Genomic DNA, 24,114 nt, shown 5'->3' on the forward strand with positions numbered 1-24,114 from the left:
TATTATCCTCCTGTGAGTCATTGGCATTTAGATGCTATGTAAAGCTACAAGACTGAGTGAGCTCATCAAGGGAGAGCATGTTGATATGAGCAGCAAGGACTAAGCCTTGAACATTTTTGCCTTTGAAAAATACAGTATTCTATAGACTAGAAGTACATTATTTACCAGGTAAATCAGCCAGTTTTAAAAACCCACTTTGTCTTCCTCTCTCAGCAAGTAGTGGGAGGCCATCTTAGAAGGAAGCTATCCTGGTGGGAAGCTCTAATCACACAGCAGCCCCTGGGACTTGGCAGTATGTCATCAGATACACAAAGAAAGATTCTGGTTCCACTATGCCTCTCTCTCATCCTAAGTCTTCCCTGACTCTCCCAGGCCACAGTGATCCCTCCTTCTCCTAACTCTTCTTCCTCATTACTTTCTGGACCTTTGCAGACTTTCCTTCTGGTGGTGTAGCTACTTATGCAGAGCAGATGCTCTAATATGTGTTTGTTTATCTCTATTTATACAAAGTTTGTATTTGTCTTCTTGTTATCTCTAACTAGGCAATGATTGCCTATCACCCCCACTTTCAACAACATTATAATTTCCTCAAGGACAGGATATTCTTACATGTCTTTCTATCCCTTATCATGTTCTGTATTTCCCCATTTGGAATGTAAATACCACAAGAGCTAGGATTTTGTCTGTTACGTTCATCACTGTACTCTTTCAGTCTGAAACAGTATTCTTGAATAAACACAAATAGAATGAAGGAATATAAAAGCTGTTTATGGTTGTCTAGATAGATGATTAAGTGCCCTGCCTAAAAGCAAGACTTTTACCCTTTTCCTTGGTAGACATAACCTCCACTTTTGGTCCCCTTTTAACACCACCATATGCAGAAGTGTTTCACTTCATATCACCTTTATGGAATCTTCCCACAGGTTCTGCTGATGCTCAAGTAGGTAAGAATAGGACATATATTTATGGTCTGTATAATGCATATATGTAGTTGGGATCTGTGGTAGATTGTCTGCAAAGATGACCATCAACAATTTCTTTCATCTTTGTATATGTACATTGCTCTTCCCAACAAGAGATGGAGTCTGTTTCCTCCCCACTTGAATATAGATGGCCATGTGACTAGCTTTGGCTAATAGATTTCAGTAGAAGTGATGTTAATCTAACTTTGGGGCCTGGACCTTAAGAGGCCTTCCAACTTCCAGTTTTGCTGTCTTGAGATCTGGGCACCATGTTTAAGAAGCTTGGCCTTCTGGATGATGTAAGACCACATGGAGAGAGAGAAGCCTAGCTAGCACCCAACTATTCCAGCCACTGCAAGTGAGGTGCAAAACATGTGAATAAAGCCATCTTGTATTCTCTAGCTCTAGCCAAACTATCCCAGCTTCCTCAGGAGTCACGAAGCAGCCACCCCATGAAGCACAGACAAGCCATTCTTGAGGAGTCCCACCTTAGTTGCACAATCATGACAAATAATACTTTTGGGGGTGACTTGTTTTAAGCCATACTTTTGGGGGTGATTTGTTATATAGCAGTAGATAACTGAAATAGGATCTGTTTCAGGATTTCTTTTATGATAAAACTTCCAGAAATACATTGTATTTAAAAGAAGCGCTTCTGCAATTTGTAGCAAAATTATGATGCAATTATATTTTGTCCCAGCAGTCTTCCTTCTAGGATTCTATCCCAAAGATACTCTGGCAAAAGCACAAAGAGACATATTGGCTATTCATTGCAACACTACCTAAAATGGCAACAAACTTCAAACAATTCAAATGTATATCAGCAGGGGACTCGTTGAATATGTTATGTAACATCTACATGATGAAGTAATATGCAGCTATAGAAAAGGAATGAGGAACACCTCTGTAAACTGCCGTAGAGTAATCACCAAGGTATAAAGTTGAATGAAAAAAAGCAGGCACAGAAAATTATGTATGGTATGATACGCCATTGTTTAACTTTTTTTTTTTTTTTTTTTTTTTGAGACTGAATCTGGCTCTGTCACCAGGCTGGAGTGCAGTGGTGCGATCTCGGCTCATTGCAATCTCCACCTTCTGGGTTCAAGCGATTCCCCTGCCTCAGCCTCCTGAGTAGTTGGGACTACAGGCACGCACCACCACTCCTGGCTAATTTTTTGTATTTTTAATAGAGACGGGGTTTCACCATGTTGGCCAGGATGGTCTGGATTTCCTGATAGCGTGACCCGCCCGCCTCGGCCTCCCAAAGTGCTGTGATTACAGACGTGAGCTACCTTACCTGGCCGTGTAACTTATTTTTTAAAGAAAAGATAAAATATAAAAACTTTAGGCTGGGCGTGGTGACCCACACCTGTAATCCCAGCACTTTGGGAGGCTGAGGCGGATGGATCACCTGAGGTCAGGAGTTTGAGACCAGCCTGGCCAACATGGTGAAACCCCATCTCCACTAAAAATACAAAAATTAGCCAGGCGTGGTGGCGGGCGCCTGTAATCCTAGCTACTTGGCAGGCTGAGGTAAGGAGAATCGCTTGAACGCGGGAGGTGGAAGTTGCAGTGAGCTGAGATTGTACCATTGCACTCCAGACTGGGTGACCGCGAGACTCTGTCTCAAAAAACACACACACACACACAAAAAGCTTTAAAAGAAGGTATTACCTTAAGGGGAGGGAGTGGATGGGGTAAATGATAACACAGAAATATAATCTTAAAACTCTAGACTGCCCCCGCCCCTGGCCTGCCCAGCCCGCGGCAGCAGCGTGGCCGCGGTGCAGCATCAGCAGCAGCAGCAGCAGCGGGCGGCCGCGTGGGTGTTTTTGTCGGGTCTCGGGGTCTGGCAGCAGCATGGCTGACTACCTGATCAGCGGCAGCACCGGCTACGTGCCCAAGGATGGGCTCACTGTGCCCCAGCTCTTCGCCGGCGCTGACGGCCTCACCCACAACGACTTCCTGATTCTTCCAGGATTCATAGACTTCATAGCTGATGAGGTGGACCTGACCTCAGCCCTGACCCGGAAGGTCACGCTGAAGACGCCGCTGATCTCCTCCCCTATGGACACTGTGACAGAGGCTGACATGGCCATCGCGATGGCTCTGATGGGAGGTATTGGTTTCATTCACCACAACTGTACCGCAGAGTTCCAGGCCAAGGAGGTACAGAAGATCAAGAAGTTTGAACAGGGCTTCATCACGGACCCCGTGGTGCTGAGCCCCTCGCACACTGTGGGTGATGTGCTGGAGGCCAAGATGCAGCATGGCTTCTCTGGCATCCCCATCACTAGACGGGCACCAAGCTGGTGGGCATCGTCACCTCCCGAGACACTGACTTTCTTGCTGAGAAGGACAACACCACCCTCCTCAGTGAGGTGATGACGCCAAGGATTGAGCTGGTGGTGGCTCCAGCAGGTGTGACGTTGAAAGAGGCAAAAGAGATCCTAAGTGTAGCGAGAAAGGGAAGCTGCCTATCGTCAATGATCGCGATTAACTGGTGGCCATCATCACCCACTCCGACCTGAGGAAGAACCGAGACTACTCTCTGGCCTCCAAGGATTCCCACAAGCAGCTGCTGTGCAGGGCAGCTGTGGGCACCCGTGAGGATGACAAATACTGCCTGGACCTGCTCTTCCAGGTGGGTGTCAACGTATAGTCTTGGACTCGTCCCAGGGAACTCAGCACATCAGATCACCATGGTGCATTACATCAAACAAAAGTACCCCCACCTCCAGGTGACTGGGGGGAACATGGTGACAGCAGCCCAGGCCAAGAACCTGACGCTGGTGTGGACGGGCTGCTTGTGGGCATGGGCTGCGGCTCCATCTGCATCACCCAGGAAGTGATGGCCTGCGGTCGGCCCCAGGGCACTGCTGTGTACAAGGTGGCCGAGTATGCCCGGCACTTTGGTGTGCCCATCATAGCCAATGGTGGCATCCAGATCGTGGAGCACATGGTCAAGGCCCTGGCCCTTGGAGCCTCCACAGTGATGTTGGGCTCCCTGTTGGCTGCCACCATGGAGGCCCCCAGCGAGTACTTCTTCTCAGATGGGGTGCGGCTCAAGAAGTACCATGGCATGGGCTTGCTGGATGCCATGGGGAAGAGCAGCAGCAGCCAGAAACGATACTTCAGCGAGGGGGATAAGGTGAAGATCGCGCAGGGTGTCTCAAACTCCATCCAAGACAAAGGGTCCATTCAGAACTTCGTGTCCTACCTCATAGCGGACATCCAGCAAGGCTGCCAGGATAGCAGGGCCCACAGCCTGTCTGCCCTTTGGTCCATGATGTACTCAGGAGAGCTCAAGTTTGAGAAGTGGACCATATTGGCCCAGATCAAGGGTGGCGTCCATGGCCTGCATTCTTAGGAGAAGCGGCTGTACTAAGGACAGCGGTGGAGGTCGAGGTGGTGGAGGGGGTGCACCCCAGTGTCCACCTTCGGGCACCGCCTCCCTCCATAACTGAGTGGTCCACAGATTTGCACTACAGGTTCCCCAGCTCCTTTCCAGCGAGAGAGGAGGGGAGGTCCTGAGGGGTCTGCAGCCCCTCGCTCAGCATCCCCTGCAGTCAGGACTTTTCCCTGGGCCAGGCTGCCCTGGGAGCCCCCTGAGCCCAGCCAGCCGGGGTCTCAGGTGCCTGCCTCAGGTCTTTCTTGCTGCAGCCTGCTCCAGCCCGGCCCCCACCCCGGGGGCAGGCAGCCCCTCCTGGCTTCTCCTGTAGAGCACCTCCCTGCCCCCAGCCCCCCAAGAAATGGTGCTCTCCTGGCCCTGCCTCTGGCCCTTCCCGGGCCGCTGCCCCCTCAGCCATGTGGCACTTCTTAGCTCCTGACCTAGACCAAGGAGTGGTCTCTGCCCCCTTCCCTGGCCCTGGGCTACCCTTGGGTCCTGCTCCTCAGGCAGCTCCCCTGTCCCTGGCCCTGGGGAGGAGGCTGCCCTGGTCATGGCCACCTGCCTGTCATTCCTGACTCACCACCATCCCCAGGTGTACCATTCCTGCCTTCTCCTCAGCCGCTGTTGAAGGCTTTAACTTTGCATACTTTGGGATCACAGTTGTGTCATTGTGTATTAAATAATTGGAATAAATCAAGCAGGTCTCAACGCCTCTACCAAAAACAAAAACAAACAAACAAACAAAAAACAAAAACTCTAGAACTCTAGACTGTGGGAAACTATAGCACAAATAACCTAGTTTCTCCTACAAGTAAAATTTAAAGAAAACAAAAAGGGATGGAATGGGAACCTTGTGATTAAAAAGAGGAACTTAAGGGGCATTCTAACCAATTGCAATTTATGAACCAATTTGTTTTCCAATTTGAATAAATAAACTGAAAAAGTTTGAGACAGGGAAATTTAAACACTGGTTAGATATACAATGCTATTAAGGAATTATTATTTAGGTATGATAATGATAGTATGGTTATATTTTTAAAAGAAGCTTTATATATTAGACACACAGTGAAGTTTTTAATGGATGAAATGATATCACACTAGGAATTGCTAAAAAATAATTAGATGAATTAGTGAAGTTACAGATAAAACAGGATTGGCCATGAGTTGGTAATTAATGAATCTGGATGATTGGTTCATTAAAGTTCATTCTATTGTCTTCTTTACTTTTGTATATAGAGTCATCCCTTGGTGTCCGTGGGGGATTGGTTCCAGGACCCCCTGCTGATACCATAATTTGTGGATGCTCAAGTCTCTTATATAAACTAGTATTATTTAACCTATGCACATCCTCTGGTATACTCAGTTATCTCTAGATTACTTATAATACCTTATACAATGTAAATGCTATATAAGTAGTTGTTATACTGCATTGTTTTTTAATTTGTATTGTTTTTGTTATATTATTTTTATTGTTTTTTGAATATTTTAAAAAGTTTCCATTTCTTTTTTTGTTTTTATTATTTTAATTGACACATAAGAATCATACATATTTATGGGATACAGTGTGATATCTTGATACATGTATACAATGTGTAATGATCAAATCAGGATAATTAGCATATCCATCACCTCAAACATTTGTTATTTCTTTGTATTAGGATCAAATATTTTCCATTCATGGTTGAATCTACACAAAAGCAGAATCCATGGATACAGAGGGCCAAGTGTATTTGAAATTTTTCAAAACGAAAAGTTAAAGTAAAAAGGAAAGCCTCTGAGACCCAGCATTTTAAGGGCACTGAATTCATTTTCTTCATAATATCATACGTACATCTATTACTCCAAGTAAACCCCATCTATATAAAATGGAAGTTATATCTGTAAAACCACGATGAGTATTTAGAACTGTCTGTGATTGACATCATGTCAGTGATTTTGAAGTTATAATGAATTTTCAGAAGACGAAGCGTTTTCGTTATTTTGCTTTGTTTTGGGCTTTTAAAAAAAAATAATTTCCAGTGTCACTTTTGTCTTAGTAAAAGTTTTACAGTTTTAATTACCATGAATAGTCTTTCTCCTCTTCCAAACATGTATCATCATTCATTCACTCAATTAACATGTTCTTTTTTTTTTTTTTTTGAGACAGGGTCTCACTCTGTCACCCAGGTTGGAGTGCAGTGGTACAGTCACAGCTCACTGCAGCCTTGACCTTCCAGCTTCTTGGCTCAAGCAGTCCTTACACCTCAGCCTTCCAAGTAGCTAGGACTACAGACATGTGCCACCATGTCCAGCTAATTTTATTATGTTTTTGTAGAGACAGGGTCTCACTATCTTACCCAGCCTGGTCTCAAACTCCTAGGCTCAAACCATCCTTCTGTTTTGGCCTCCAAAGTGCTAGAATTATAGGCGTGAGACACCATGCCCAGCCTTAAGACTTGTTTTTTGAGTGACTACTTTTAGAGCTGCTGGTATTAGGAAATGGTGCTGCAAGCTAACAGGAGTCTGCAGCCCTGCAGCACACAACTGTCAACATGCAAGCCCAGATGCTTACAGTACCATGGAATAACAGGGCTATAATTGAGGTCTTTGAAAGGACATAGAAAGGGCCTGGTTGCTCTTCCCCTAGCAGGAGATGGGAGGAGAAATCTTGAAAGGGGGTGTTAGAGCCTGTTAAGATGCTGGTTCTGGGGAAAGAATACCAGCAGACTGGGTATAGCTTATTTTGGAGGGAAGATGTAATCTGATGCTTTTTAGGTTACAAACTTCTTTCATTTTCAAATACCTGTTATCTCTTCTCTGAACCAAAATGAATGACCTATATCAGTGGTTCTCAAAGTGTGATCCCTGGATCAGCAGCATCACCATTCCCAGGAAACTGGCTAATGCAACTGCTCGAGCTCCACTCCAGACCTACTGAGTCTGCAACTGTGGAGCTGAACCAGTGACCTATGTTTTAATAAGCCTTTCAGGTAATGTTAATACTTGCTCGTGTTAGAGAATCACTGGTTTAGAGAAAACTAGTAATTGTTCCATAAATTTAGTTTAAAGAAGGAGAAAGAAGCCTGTCCTTTAGCCAAGTTTAAAAAAAAAAAAGGCTGATTACAGAGGAAATTTTGAGAGCATCTAAGGTTAAAAAAAAAAAAAGTTTAGCTTGGCTGGAGGCCTGGCAGAACAGTAGTTGTGGAGAAACCAGTGCTTCACAGAGAGAACCACAAACACTAAACTGGATAGCTGCTGTCTGCCACTCAGGAGCAAGTGCAGACTAGAGACTTATGGGGACCAGGTCTCCAGTATCCTTCTCAGAGATACCAATCCTTAACCAAAGAAACCCAAGGCCAATAGCTAAGTATAAAAGTTATTCTCTGAGAGTGAGAATACCTAGATTAGGGATAATGGATAATAAAGCTGTATGAGGCCAGGCGTGGTGGCGGGCATAGTGGCTCATGCCTGTAATCCTAGCACTTTGGGAGGCCAAGGTGGGCAGATCACCTGAGGTCAGGAGTTTTGAGACCAGCCTGGCTAAGAAGGTGAAACCGTTCCTACTCAAAATGCAGAAATTATCCAGGCATGGTGCGTGACTGTAGTCCCAGCTACTCAGGAGGCTGAGACAGGAGAGTCCCTTGAATCGGGGAGGTGGAGGTTGCAGTGAGCCGAGATCGCCCTACTGCACTCCAGCCTGGGAGACAGAACCAGACTCCATCTCAAAAAAAAAAAAAAAATCTGTATGATACAATTTTTGCAAAAACTTGTGTCTATTTCTTTTAACTTTTTAAAATGTGGCTACTAGAAAATGTAACCTATGTAGCTCACATTCGTGACCTGTATTATATTTCTTTTCACACTGATCTGTAAGGCACATATAAAATGGAGGGTGGGTAGGAGAAAAAAACTGACCATTTTTCCTCCAGGTCTGAGCAGGGCAGTGGGTGTTCAGAACCACAAATCATCATTTCTTATTTCTGTGTCATTTGTATTTATATTGTGAAGATAACTCAGTAATATGAGCCATAAAAATTATACAGCAAACATCTTTTATATCCATGTTCACAAAGCAGTTTTTCAATCCTAGAAATTAGACTTTCCATCACGGGAGCATGAATTGATTGGTAAAAACTAGAACATATACTAATACATACCAACAATAGCCACTCCCACTTCTCCTACCTTCACTAGGTCAGACATAGTTAATCAGAACATTTTTTATTTTTATTTTTTTAATTTTGTGAGTATATAGAAGGTGTATATATTTATGGAGTATATGAGATGCTTTGGTACTGGCATGCAATGTGTAATAATCACATGGTAAATGGGTTATCCATAATCAGGCCTTTTTTTCTACAGATCTCAGACATAGCATCAATGCCCTTATCATCTCTGCTCTAAGAAGCTATGTAGCTATTGAGGGATGCAGTCATGATACAAAACTAGGTCTGTTTGACTCCAGAGACTGCATTTCTTCCCTACACCATGCAGATTTCCACTTAATAACAGGTGCACATTTATAGTTTTATTTCTAATTCAGATAAATAAACTGACCTTCTGATTTATAAGCCAGTGTCTTATTAATTTGGTTGATAGATTTTATCCCTGAGAGATCAAATACCTTTTGATATGCTGGCAAACTTGAATATCTGACCCTGACAACTGAGAGCAGGACTCTAGTCCAGGAATAGTCTGTGCAGAGCACACATGCTCACTCTCTTCTCCCTTAACTACAGTAGACATGGAAAATCAATTTCTGTTGCTCTTTTGTGTTGAGCCTAGACATAGCCTCAAAATACTTTTTAACACAGTGCTCTAGAAAGCTACTGCCAGTTGACCTGTGAGACCCTATTGATGTGCTGGTGTGGATGACAGTGACCTAACAAACTGCTTTTCTCAACATCCAGCTGGCTTTCCTCTGGTGAATCCCTGTCCTTATTCCCTTCTTGCTACTTCCCAGAAGAGTAGATAGGTTCTAAAACCAATCCAGAAGGTTTGTGTACCTGAGGAAAGTTTGGGAACCTGAGGAAGAAAAATGGCATTTTAGGAAGTCTAGACTCAATAGGATGGGAAAATTCCTATAACATGTTTTTTGGGTTTTCCAGAAGCAAGCTCTAAACAGGTTTCTACACAGGTCTGTTTAAATTCTATTACGATCTGTGATTTTGAACTCAACAGGAGTATGGAATTTACCACAATAATAGTAATAATAATTCCTGTATCAGTTAGGATTATTTTGGCTGCAAATAATAGAAATTGCCCCCCAAACAGTAGCTTAAACAAGATAGTTTATTTTTCTTACATGTAAGTAACTCCAGAGGAAGGTAAACCCAGACTTGAATGGTGACTCTCAAACCATTGAGAACACAGATCCCTTCTATCATTTTGTCATTTTAAAGTATGTAGAATGGCCAACCTTCCATTTGTACGTCACCTTATGGGCAAATGTGGCTGCGGAAGTACATTCGCTCTGGGAAGGAAGAAAGAGGAAGGACAAGAGGATTTATCCAGTTCTGTCCTAAGAAGTTGTGGTAGGCTGAATAATGGCTACCCCAAATATGTCCATTCTAATTCCCAGAACCTATAAATATGTTACCTTATGTGACTTATTAGTCCTTTTTCACACTGCCGATAAAGACATACCCAAGGCTGGGAAGAAAAAGGTTTAATGGACTCACAGTTCCATGTGGCTGGGGAGGCCTCACAATCATTGTAGAAGGTGAAAGGCACTTCTGACATGGTGGCGGCAAGAGAGAATTAGAAAGACACAAAAGCGGAAACCCCTTATAAAACCATCGGTCCTCATGAGACTTATTCACTACCACGAGAACAGTATGGGGGAACCACCCCCATGATTCAATTATCTCCCACCCTGGAGAATTATGGGAGTATGATTTAAGATGAGATTTGGGTGGGGACACAGAGCCAAACCATATCAGTGACAAAAGGGACTTTGCAGGTTTGATTAAGTTAGAGATCCTGAGATGGGGAGATTATCCTGCATTATTTGGGTAGGTCCAATATAATCATAAAGGCCCTTATCAGAGAGGGGCATGAAAGAGTCAGAGAAGATGTAAAGACAGAAGCAGAAGTTGGAGTGATGTGGGGCTGCAGCCGAGTAATGCAGGCAACCTTTAGAAGCTGAAAAGACAAGAAAACAAATTCTCCCTAAAGTTACAGAAGGAATATAGCCCTGATATTTTAGACTTCTCTGTTGGTTAACTGTAGGTGTCAACTTTGCCAACTTGACTGGGTTAAGGGATACCCAGTTAGTTGGCAAAGCATTATTTCTATATATGTCTGTGAGGGTAGTTCTGGAAAAGATTAGCATTGGAATCAATAGACTAATTAAGGAAGATCTGCCCTCACCCAATTTGAGTGGACACTATCCAATCTGTTGAGGACTCAAATCGAACAAAAAGACAGACGAAGGGTGAATTCACTCTCTTTTCTGGAGCTGGTACACTCATCTTCTCCTGCCCTTGGATATCAGAACTCCAGATTCCCTGGCCTTCAGACTCCAGGAATTGTACCAATGGTTCCTCAGTTTCTCAAGTGTTCTGCCTGAAACTGAGAGTTATACCATTGGCTTCCCTGGTTCTCAGGCCTTCTGACTTGGATTGAACTATACCACCAGTTTCCCTGGGTATCCAGCTTGCAGATGACATATTATGGGACATCTCAACCTCCATAATCACATGAGCCAATTCCCATAATAAATCGCTTCTCCTATATCTATCTATCTATCTATCTATCTATCTATCTATGTATCTATCTATCTGTCTATCTACCTAACTACCTATCATCTCAACCTCCATAATCACATGGGCCAATTCCCATAATCTTTTCTCCTATATCTAGCTAGCTAGCTAGCTACCTACCTATCTATCATCTCAACCTCCATAATCACATGAGCCAATTCCCATAATAAATTTTCTATCTATCTATCTATCTATCTATCTATCTATCTATCTATCTATCTATCTATCTATTTATCATCTCAATCTCCATAATCACATGAGCCAATTCCCATAATAAATCTGTCCTATCTACCTATCTGTCCATCCATCCATCCACCCATCCATCCATCCATCCATTCATCATCCTATTGGCTTTGTTTCTCTGCAGAACCCTGACTAATACTGATTTTGGTACCAGGAGTGAGGTGTTGCTATAGCAAATACCTACAAATGTGGAGTGGCTTTGGAACTGGGCAATAGGTAGAGGCTGGAAGAGTTTTGAAGAGCATGCTAGAGAAAGCCTATATAGCCATGAATAAACTGAAAAGGTGATTCTTGTGGGGGCTCTGAAGATGAGGAGAGCTGTAGAGGAAGCCTCAGTTTTCTCAGAGGTTACCTAAGTGCTCATGATCAGACTGTTGGTAGAAATATGGCTGATAAAGGTCATTCTGGTGAGGGCTCAGACAGAAATGAGGAATATATAATTGGAAACTTCAGGAAAGGCAATCCTTAATTATGAAGTGACAAATAACTTGGCTGAATTGTATGTGTCCTGGTGTTTTGTAGGAAGTAGAACTTCCTACAGACTTGACAAACTTCCTCTTGACTGCTTATAGTAAATGCAAGAAGAGAGAAAAAATTTTAAGATGGAATTTGCTATCAAAAAGGAAGTGAAAATTAAAGATTTGGAAAATTCTCTTTCTATAAAAAAATGAGAAAATGTATTCAGGAGAAAACACCAAGGGTGTAGCCAAACAAACATTTGATAAGGAGATTGGTATGGATAGAAGGAAGACAGATGATATTCATCAAGACAATGATGACTGATCCTGAAAACATTTCAGCGATCTTTGGGGCTGCCCTACCCATCATAAGCCCAGAATACCAGGTCCTTGAGGGCAGAACAATTTCAAGGCTATCCTTCTTGAAATTGGAGCCACCAATGTGCATCTCCAGCCTGGAAGAGCCGCATACATCAGACTCCAATCCATGAGAGCTGTCTGTCACTTGAGCAGGAAATACATGAGAACAGGGCCACTTGGAGCCTTGGGGATCCAACTCCCACTCCCATGTCTCTAGAAGGTGAGACATCAAGTCAAAGAAGAGTATTTTTCAAGCCTTAAGATTTATTATTTGCCATGTTGGATTTTGGACTAACTTGGGACCAGTTACCCCTTTCTTCCTCCCTATTTCTCCCTTTTAGAATGGGAATGTCTATCCTGTGCCTGTCCCACCATTGTATTTTGGAAGCACATAACTTGTTTGGTTTCACAGACTCACAGCTGGAGGGGAATTTGCCTCAGGATAAACTGTACCTTGCGTCTCACTCATTTCTGGTTTACATATTTGGATGAGACTCTGGACTTTAGACTTATGAGTTGATGCTGGAATGACTTACAACTTTTGGGGCTATTGGGATGAAAAAATGTATTTTGTATTTGAGAGAACATGAATCGGGTGGGGAGGAAGGGGTGGAATGCTATAGTCTGAATGTTTGTGTTTCTCTAAAATTCGTATGTTGAAACTTAATCCCCAATGTGATAGTAATAGGAGGTGGGGACTTTTGGAGGTGATTAGGTCATGAGGACTTAGCCCTCATGAATGGGATTAGTGCCCTTAGAAGTCAAGGGAGCTTGCTCACCCCTTCTACCATGTGAGAACACAGTGAAAAGATACTATTGATGAAGAATGGAGCCTCACCAAATACTGAATCACCTGGTGCCTTGATCTTGGACTTCTTAGCCTCCAGAACTATGAGCAATGAATTTCCGTTGTTTATAAGTTTCCCAGACTAAAGTATTTTGTTATAGTAGCCCAAATGGGCTAAGACAACTTCTGACCACCAGAATTGTAAAATAATAAGTTTGTGTTTTAGTAAGCCAATAAATTTGGCAATTCATTACAACAGCAATAAGAAACGAATACAGGATTCTTTCCAGAAGTCCCTCTTAATAATTCCCATTGAGAATTGACTAGAATTTATCTCATTGGCTAGAATTAAGTCAAATGCCCACAAATGGCTGCAAAAGAACCTAGAAAGTATAATCTTCACCTAGGCATATTGAGAACTCCAATATGACAGTAAGTTAGTGAGAAGGAAGGGAATAATGGATGGTCAGTGGACAACTAGAAACTTCCACCAGTTATTGCTTAGGGAACACTTAATATGAGCCCAGTACTTTGCTGAGCATTTTGCATACATTCTATTATTTATTCATCATCCTAGGTGGATAGAGGTTTTCTTTATTTTACTAATGACTGTGCCTGTCCCACCATTGTGTGGAAAATGTCTCTAAAAAAGACATTTAGAGGGAATTACGTAGTGAGCTCACTAGATTATTTACTGTTGGAGAACAATGACTGTGTTACTGTTTTACTTTTTAAGACCAGCAACCATTTTATAGTAGGGACACAATGAATGTTGATTGGATATGAAATTCTAAATGCCAATATTTTATCCCAGATCTGACTCCAAAGTGCAAGTTCCTGTGCACTCATACATGCTCTCTTCTTTCTCTCTCTTGCTCTCTCTCTCTTTCTCTCTCTTACTCTTTCACTTTCTCACACTCTCTCTGCTGTGTGTGTGTGTGTGTGTGTGTGTGTGTGTGTGTATGGTGTATGTGTTTCTATAGTGGACATGCTATTGACACCGCTGCCATTCAAGAAACTTTTAAGTGTGCATTAGAAGGCAAATTTATCAACATGTATTAGTGGTTGTGACAAAAAAGATGATGTCCAAGAGGAAGTAACACTGGCAAAAGCATCACATTAAAGGAACTCTCAAGGATACTTCAAGGATGTTATTGAAAGTGCAAAGGATAAAATGTTGGACGCTAGTACAAATATAGAAAGGATATGACAATTTGCCAAGGCATAGAAAAGATGCTCTGAAGGTAGGCACTATTCAAACTACTCTTGACAAGATTTTTACAAACAAAGCACTTTAATTATCAATGTTTCTAATGTTTTAAATCATAATCTATTAAATAAATGTTAGTTTTGCTATTTTAGAAATATCCCTATACAATTACAACTGAAAGTAAGAGAATTTTTAATGTTTGGGCCAGAATTTTTTGGACCAGTTATAATTTTTCCTATGATTATTAAAATCGCTTTGCACAGTGTCTGCTTGCATGGTCATCTGTATGACTCTGCACTATCATGCAAAGTGAGGACTGCCTGGTTATGGGTAAAACAAGAAATTCAAAATGATGGAATCATACTTATGTTTTAGCATTGTAAGTGTATTTTAAAGTATAATGGGAGTTTGGAAAATGATAAAAGGTACAATAATATTGTAGACACACCTGTCAATGCATACCAGTAACTCACATAGCTATTCGGTGGTGTATGACACATTTGAGACAGAGATTATCTGGGTATTCATTTGTCTGGAGAGAGAGGACAGGTGTGAATGACCATATTATGTCTCATCCTTGGAAAACATGGCAGCTAATGTCAACCTCTCTTAAACATTTGCTCCCTTGAGTCATGAGTCTGTACCAATTAGAAGGCCATTGGGTGCAGGTACCTTAGGACACCAGCTCCTCTTGCTGGTCATTTCTCTTGGCCCTGCCATCTACTTGCATATTGGCTCAATTTCAGGCTGGCAGCTCATCATGACAGCTGTACCAGGTATTACATCCCAATGGTGTTAGGGACTGTCTTTTTTCCAGAGTCTCTTCAGGAGTAAGGAGAAGCCTGCTATGGTTTTGATATTTGTCCACTCCAAACCTCATGTTGAAAATTGACCCCCAGTGTTGGAGGTGGGGCCTAATGGGAGGTGCTTGAGTCATGGGAGCAGATCTCTCATGAATAGAATCATGCTCTCCTTTAAGGGTGAGTGAGTTCTCACTCTCTTAGTTCCCATGAGAGCTGGTTGTTAGCTGGGTGTTGTGGTGTACCTGTAGTCCGAACTACTCAGAAGGCTGAGGCAAGAAGATCATTTGAGCCCAGGAGTTGGAGGCTATAGTGCACTATGATCGCACCTGTGAATAGCCACTGCACTCCATCCTGGTCAACACAGACCCCATCTCTAAAACAAAGAGCTTGGCACGCCCCTCAACACACATCAGTTTTGCTTAGTGTCTTGCCTTGTGATCTCTACACACACTGGTTCCCCTTTGCCTTCTACTATGAGTGGAAGGAGCTTGAGGTCCTCAACAGATGCAGATGCCCAATCTTGAACTTTTCAGCTGTCAGAATCATGAGCCAAATAAACCTTTTTTTCTTACTCGGGCTGGAGTATTCCTTTATATCAATGCAAAATGGACCAAGACAAAGCCCTCCAGCCAATTTCCACTCCACGTGGCCACTGTAGCAGTCAGAGTTCAGGACGAAAAACTAAAATGACTCTATGCATTCTGGATGTAAAAGGGCCCCTAATTCTTTATATAGAATTAATGACATACACTACTGCTCAGAGAGTAGAATATGAGGATAAGGTTCAAAAGCTCTATTCTTGAATGTCAGAGTTGCTGACCCTCAAAGATCTTAGCCTGGAACACCTAGGTGCATATTAATATTTCCTGAAGTTTGTGCCAGGAAACTACTAGAAATTTCTCATTTGCCCTGCTATACAGCTATAACCATATCCAGAGGAATAATGTCCTTCTCTTTCCAAATCTTGCCTCTGTTCTCATGAGAAATAACCTGGAACGAGACAGAAATGGTGATTCTAGGATGCCTGGTGGTAGTACTTTGCTGGCAGCAGAAAAATTCAGCATACTCACCTCTAAACCAGCCCCAGCAAGGGGAACAGGCCACTGGGATTACCTTAGGCCCATCACAATTTACCTTTGATCCTGAAGGTAGAGTGTGGCACTCTCACTTGTGTCACACGGGGAAGGGTTGAAACCCACCCAATTCAGGGCTTGACTAGTAAGGAAAACAAAGAAAAAGCTGTTGGTTAAACAAGCAGCAGAGCCTACTACATACTATATAACAATATAATCATAATTTTATTTGTAAATAAATATATATGTTACCAAAGTAGCTAGCTATATAGTTTAAAGAAATATGCTGTATATGGCTGGGCGTGGTGGCTCACCCCTGTAATCCTAGCACTTTGGGAGGCCAAGGCGAGTGGATCATGAGATCAATAGATCGGGACCATCCTGGCCAACATGGTGAAACCCCGTCTCTACTAAAATTACAAAAATTAGCTGGGTGTGGTGGCATGTGCCTGTAATCCCAGCTACTCGGGAGGCTGAGGCAGGAGAATTGCTTGAATCCGGGAGGTAGAGGTTGCAGTGAGCCAAGATTGTGCCATTGTACTCCACCTGGCGATGGAGCAAGAATCCATCTCAAAAAAAAAAAAAAAAAAAGAAAGAAAGAAATATGCTGTATTACATTGACCATGCATACCTATTATTACCCACAAGGTACAAACTCCTACAAGTTGTTCAGGTTTCAGGCTAAACTGTAAAACTAAAGTCAGCTGATTGATAATTTATGGTATTATTGTATTCTGTAAAAAGGCTTCTTTTAGAAAATTCCTCTATTAGCTCTTCTTCAGATAACAGAACAGATTTATTGGTCTGCTGCTTTTATATATGCCTTGCCAGCACCCCAGCAGATCCTAGATTTAATGAATTTATTTGCGTGACTCAAGTTTACACGATCAGACATCCCTTCTCTCTGCTGCTGATCTTCCTCATCTCATTTGGCTGCCACTTTACATCCTAGTTAATTCCATTTCAGTTTCCTCAGAGACTGCAGGACCAGTTTTTCCCTGGGAAAAGGAAAGCTGATGACTGTGAGTCCATTTGGGGGCCCAAAAAAAGAATGCAGATGTCAAAGGTGCTAATATCTGATTTTCTCACCAGGACTGCTTAGACTAAATCCTTTGTATAAGAAAGCCACAAGGACAAGCCTTTTTGGAGGGTATCAGGATAGTTATGTATGTGCAGGTGCCAGGGAGTGGCTTCTGTTCTAGAAGGGCCCCACAGCTCAGCATTTCCTCCCACATGCTTTCTTGAATATGCAAGCTGCATATATATTTATAACTCTGCAGGAAAAATGTGAACTTTATTAACAGAGATAACTGTCATAATTCAAGAAGTTGCACTCTATAGAGCAACCAGAGACTACAGGCATCAGGATTATGCATGTTCAGTCAAATTATATGCAAATGTAGGGGAATTATGAGATACTAACTAGGGATGAATGAGGAAGAAGGAAGGGCTAGAGTTGACCGTGCCTGTGGGGGACTGTAGGAGTCTAGAGAACATGTCTGAATGCTCTTCCAGGGAATGTATGTCCTTGAGGGCAGTAAATTCATTATGCATTTTTGCATTCTCCCATCCTAGCAGCAACCCTCAATAAATATTTGTTAAGTGAAGGAGTGAATGAAATGTTGACCTTGGCAATGCACAATAACTTCTGAATTGGTCTATGTGTATGCACATTTCCTCCCCTTCCTATTTAAACATTTATTCTAAATCAGTGGAGCCACAGCTGTCCAAGTTAAGAGTCATACTTACAGTCATTATTAACGAAGTGAGGCTCCAAGCCAGTGGTTCTCAACATTGGCTACATGTTACAATGACTTAGGGGGCATTTCACAATTCCAGTGCTCAGGCTTCATCTCAGACTAGAAAAACAATCTCTGAGCTGAGGCGCAGGCATCAGAATTCCAAGGCTGAGTACCACTATAAGCTAGCATAGAAACTGCCATATCTGTGGAATTAGGAGACCTAGAAGAAATCCCACAGCACAAAAAAGTGCTAGTGCCACTTTCACTGATGTTCAAAGTGCAGAAAAGTTGGGGAAAAAATTCTGATGGGAGTTAGAAATGTTTTATTTATTTATTGTATTGTATTTTTTTTTGAGATGGAATCTTGCTCTTTCACCCAGGCTGGAGTGCAGTGGCGTGATCTTGGCTCACTGCAGCCTCCGCTTCCTAGGTTCAAGCCATTCTCCTGACTCAGCCTCCTGAGTAGCTGGGATTACAGGCGTGGGCCACCATGCCTGGCTAATTTTTGAATTTTTAGTAGAGTTGGGGTTTCACCATGTTGGTCAGGCTGGTCTCGAACTCCTGACCTCGGGAAATCTGCCAGCCTCGGCCTCCCAAAGTGCTGGGATTACAGGCATGAGCCACCGTGCTTGGCCAGGAATGTGTTTTTGTGCTCATCTGGAACTTGAGGACTGGAAGGTGTGTCACATGTCTAGGAATACATAACACTTCAAACAACAAAATGATGCCACACTGTGAAAAGAGATGGGAAGCTATTGAATATCCCTGTCCTGCCCTGGCTAGTGACCCCTCCCCAGCATTCAGGCTGCAGGAACACCTGAGCTCTGGGGCTCTCTGCCTGATACCCAGTGGTGGCCTTATTTATTCCACTGCCGAGTTCTTTCTGGCAACCTTATACCATTCTTGGGAAAGGTTGGGGGAGCGAAAGGTAAATGTTGTTTTGGTTTGTAGACATCTTTTGGTGGGGATGGGGGAGCAGCTGTGCTGGAACTGGGGGAAGGGGAGCTGTGACTCAGGGGAAATTCTAAGTTGCTACAAGCTGCAGCAAGTGTGTGTCAGTGGGAGGTGAGAAAGGCAAACAGAGGGCTGAAAACTGAGCCAGGAACCTGCCTAGTGGATAATCAAAACTCAACTATAAATAACTAATGGAACGACGAACGTGTTTAGTGAAGTTATTTTCTAAAGCAGCGTACAGGCAAAATGAGTGCTTTCCTGGAGCAAATCCTCAAGCTGTTCCAGAAGGGTGAGTAAAAATACAGAAACACCTGTCTGGCAGTGGTGATTTTACATAAATAATTTTTCCAGATAACTGAAAGCTACCTTGTAAATGCCAAAACCCTGAACATTTTAGTTGTGTAAGGGAAATTTTTCTAAAATGGGTTATATTTTCTCCAGAGGTGGCGAACAGAGTACATTTCATTTACTGGCTTTTGGTGGTTCAGGATTTGGTAGCAGAACCTGGATTTCCTTCTTCACCACCCTTTTCACTCACCCTCAGTTTCAGCTCCAGGCATGGAGCATGAGACATAGGCTTAAAGCCATCAATGTTTCCTTTCGCTTGGTTACAGGTGATGGGCTCTAATGCATGGGCTTTGTGACAACTATCTCCCCTTGTTTTGAGCCCTTTTCTGGCTCCCATGCACTCAGATATGTTTTGGATAGATATAGTCACTGTGAGTCTGGCCTCTGTTTATGAGAGTTACTGAAGTGAATGTATTTTATTTTATCTTATTTTTTAGTGCTCTTAAAATTCACTTTGGTTTTTGAATATTTTTAAAAGACTCATGAGACTGTTCATATTTCATGACCTGCGACTATACTAAGGAGAAACAGCTCAGAAAACTAATTTAAAATAATTCATACCTAATTGCGGTCTCATTTCTGAAAATATTTTGCACACAATCCTACCCTGCCCTGGTACCCTGGACATCACAAAGAGTGGCACAAAGTAACATAAGATACCATACCATGTATCCAGCAATCAGCTTTTATGAGACTTGCATCATTATAAACCTATAAGAAAAAAGCCTGTGCATTATGGAAAAATTTGCACAAAACTCTGTGTACCTGACTCATTGTGAACACCGAATCCTTTAGGCCTAATGGTTTGAAATAGTGGGTGAAGCAAAGGCCAATGATGGGTCAAATTCCTGTATTTGTTTCATTGCTGAGGTAGTGAAGGGACCAGGGATGGTGTCAGAAGCTACCACATCAAGATGTGAGAGAGAAGCAGCAGCCAAATCACATGCCAGCTGTAGAGATGCCAGTATGGGGAAGATTGCCCCATGAGCCCACCAGGTCCTGTTTTAAGGGCATCATTATTGTAACCCAGAATGACAAAGTTCACAATTGCAACCTTGTGCCGTTAAGAGAAGTCTACAGTGATGCCCACGTGGCTTTTTTCTAAGGTAGAGAAGTGTGTAATATCTTTTAGAAAACTTTACATTCTTTAATGATTAAGTATGGGCATTTATTATTTATTTATTTACTTATTTTTACTTTTTATTTTAGAGATATGGCCTTGCTCTGTCACCCAGGCTGGAGTACAGTGGCACGATCATAGCTCAGTGCAGCCTCTACTTCCTGGGCTCAGGCAATCCTCCCACCTCCACCTCCTGAGTAGTTGGGACTACAGATGTGCACCTCCATGCCTAGCTATTTTTAAAAATTGTTTATGGATGGGGTCTCACTATGTTGCCCAGGCTGGTCTCAAACTGCAGGCCTCAAGTGGTCTTCCTGCCTTTGTCTCCTAAAGTGTTGGGATTACAGGCATGAGCTACTGCATCTAGCCAGGTATGGACATTTAAAGTGGCAAATTTGTCCAGACGCGATGGCTCACACTTGTAATCCCAGCACTTTGAGAGGCCGAGGCGGGCAGATCATGAGGTCAGGAGTTCGAGACAAGCCTGGCCAACACAATGAAACCCCGTCTCTCCTAAAAATGCAAAAAAATTAGCTGGGTGTGGTGCAGGCGCCTGTAATCCCAACTGCTCGGGAGGCTGAGACAAGAGAATTGCTTGAACCCAGGAGGTGGAGGTTACAGTGAGCCAAGATCACGCCACTGCACTCCAGCCTGGGCGACAGAGCTAGACTCCATCTCAATAAATAAATAAATAAATAAATAAATAAATAAATAAACAAACAAACAAACAAACAAAGTGGCAAATTTGAAATATCTGGGAAAATCACTTATGCAGATTTCTTCAATTTGAATTAACAGAATGGAAAATGAAAAAGAGAAGAGACAAAGCTTTCAGTTGCAGTTGTGTTATTAACTAGCTGTGCAATCTAGAAGCTCCGTTTGCTTATTTTTAAACTGGAAAGGCCTTGATTTATACTGTCTGCTGTGGTAGTCACTTGCTACATATGGCTATTTAAATTGATTTCAAATAAATGAAAATTATGATCAAACACAGATATAGGAAAACTGAGGCAGGAAATTAACTGAAACAAAAGTTATCAGTTTGGGACCATAGGCAACAGCTATAAGAATGCTGAGGTAGGGCAAAATTACATAATTAGCCAGAGAGAGCCCAGCCTGAACCAGTGGTTAGGAGACAAATGAGAAGGTGTCAAAATTCACACAACGTGACAAGTCAGAAAGCAAGGCAATAGATCAAAAGGGTTCAGTGTAGGCACAGGAAAGACCTTGCTTGCTTAAGACCAGCATGGTATGAATGAAAGAATTCGGAGGCCACGATGTCTCCTGTTAAAAGTCCTCCCTCCATAATCATTGTGGTAGACAGACTAGACCCTAGTGTGGTTTCATTTTCATGACTCTATAATCCCTTCCTCTTAGTGTGGGTGGGACCAAGAACTTGCTTCTAACCAATATAAAATGTGGTGGGAAAGTGATGGAAAGTCATTCTCATCGTTACATTATTGTATTGATATATAACTCTCTGTAGCTAGCATGCATTAGAAAGACTCTTTACATTGCTGCCTTGAAGAAGTAAGCTGCCACATCATGAGAGGGCCTATGGAGGGGGCCAATGGCAAGGAACTGCAGGTGGCCTATATTTGCTGAGAGTGGCCCCCAACTGACATCCAGCAACAAAACAGGGCCTCAGTCCTACAACCACAAGGAGATGAATTCTGCCAATGACATGAAGAAGCTTGGAAGTTCTTTCCCCAGTCTAGCCTCTGATGAGCCCACAGCCTTGACCAACATCTGGATTGCAGCCTTTTGAGACCCAGAGCAGAGGGCACAGCTAAGCTGAATCTGGACTTCTGAACTATGGAAACTGTGAGATAATGAGTATTGTTTTGAGCCTCTAAGTTTTTGGTAATTTGTTATGCAGCAATAAAAAACTATTATGTCCATTTTCCATGGTCAATCACGGTAGTTTTCAAGGCTTTCTTTAGTTGTGGAGACCTGTTTTTAAGCAAAAGCACACATGGAAGCACAATATGTAAACAAAGGAAGGTAGAATGTCTCCATTTACAGCTGGGTAGAAGGAATGGATCCCTTCCCACCTGGGTTCTCCTGAACTTATAGGGCCACAAGAGGAAACTCTGTGAACAGTCTGAAAACTTAAATAAATTGAAGAAGGACTAGAACATGCTGACCCAGACACACATTTCAGGCTGCAGGGAAGAGACACACTCAAGTGTCCTTCCGTGATGGAGCACAGTGGATAATGTTGATGCACTTTGAGAATTCTCAAATCTCTTTACAGTTTCTGGTTACTCCTCCCCAGCTGCAGTGTGCTTTTTTGCCTTCAAGAGTTACAGGTCTGTACCTGTAACTCTTCTTATGAGAACTCTCCTTGGGTTACTGGAACTGTTTTACCTACTATAGGTAACTACTATAGTTACAGTAACTGCTGTATGACCTCCCTTACCTAGAGTTGGGACTACCTCTGGTGTGTAACTTATACTCCCTTCTAGCCATATCTGGTGGAAACCACCCCAGCCTCTCTCTGTTGGACTGCCTGAAATCACACCATACTTGGTTTTCTCCCTTCCCTGTCTTCTTTCCCCCACTTCCAACCCAGCTTCTGGGAACACTTCTTTAATTATTGCTTTGCACATTACTCCTCATTTCAGTGCCTATTTCAAAGAACCCAACCTGAAGCATAGAGATTTCCTGGGAAGATACGTGGACACCTGAGACATCTCACCATTTCTGGTGCCCAGCGTTTCCAAGTCCCTCATTGGTCACATTCAGTTTGGGCTCCAGTGCCCTACCTGCCCTTGTGGTTCTGGCATTTATCCTTTCCAAAGTATAATTTGATTTGCCTGATGCCACCATGCACAACAAAAATCCTCTAACGGGTAGAGCTTTACTCCAGGCCACCTCAAAGGCAGTTGACCCATTTCCACTTAGTTGTCTTTAGCTCAGCCATTGACCCCCGTTCCTATCAAAGTGGAGTCAGGATATCCATGTGGGGTCATTCAAATCACATGGCAGGAGCCACAGGAGCGTTTTGCTGAAAGAACACCTTGGGGACATTTTCTTCAGAAGAGAGTGGTAGGTGAGGCAGGTACTTTCTTGTCGACTCCCTGGAGAGTCCTCTTCAGGGCACACAGCTTTTATAACTCCAAAGAGGTGTGACACTCAATTATCATTCAGGGTGGCTTGTGGAAGCAGAGAAAGAGTGAACAAGGCAAGGACACAGTGCAACCAGTCTCAATCTTGTTCCCGCAAGATTGAGGATATGGTAAATAGAAGTGGTTGGTATAAAACTGGATCTGTTCTGAGGACACAGAAATAATTTCAAATACTGTATTTATATAAATGGGCTACCTAATATGCTAAAAAGAAGCTTATCAAAGATGATGTAAATTCAAGAGCATGAGTCAATTAGTCCATTAGGTTTTTAGGTTTTGTTTTGTTTTGTTTTTTGAGACAAAGTCTTGCTCTGCCACCCAGGTTGGAGTGCAGTGGCACGATTTCATTTCACTGCAACCTTGCCTCCCAGGTTCAAGCAGGTCTTCTGCCTCAGCCTCCCAAGTAGCTGGAATTACAGGTGTGCACGACCACACCTGGCTAATTTTTGTATTTTTAGTAGAGACAGGGTTTCGTCATGTTGGCCAGGTTAGTCTCGAACTCCGGCCTCAAGTGATCTGCCTACCTCAGCCTCCCAAACTGCTGGGATTACAGGCATGAGCCACCGTGCCCGGCAGTCCATTAGGTTTTAAAAGGATAGGCAAAAGTCTTCAGAAACGTATATAGAAATTTGCCCTCAGAACCCTTAATGTTTCAGTTAATCTACTGCCATGTATCCAACTACACCAAAATTTAGTGGCTCAAGTAACAGCTATTTTATTTCCCGTTTGTGATTCTGTAACTTAGGCAGGACTCAGCGGGGGAGGCTCATCTTTGCTCCATGCGGTGTC

The 24,114-nt window shown here is 42.8% G+C and overlaps 1 pseudogene; it reads left to right on the top strand.

Annotated features, from left to right (window-relative positions):
- Positions 1–2,315: 2,315 nt before the first annotated feature.
- Positions 2,316–5,729, top strand: LOC101138294 (inosine-5'-monophosphate dehydrogenase 1-like; annotated as a pseudogene).
- The last annotated feature ends 18,385 nt before the right edge of the window (positions 5,730–24,114 follow it).

This window comes from Gorilla gorilla, chromosome 2, assembly GCF_029281585.2.
Source record: "Gorilla gorilla gorilla isolate KB3781 chromosome 2, NHGRI_mGorGor1-v2.1_pri, whole genome shotgun sequence".
Lineage (NCBI taxonomy): Eukaryota > Metazoa > Chordata > Mammalia > Primates > Hominidae > Gorilla > Gorilla gorilla.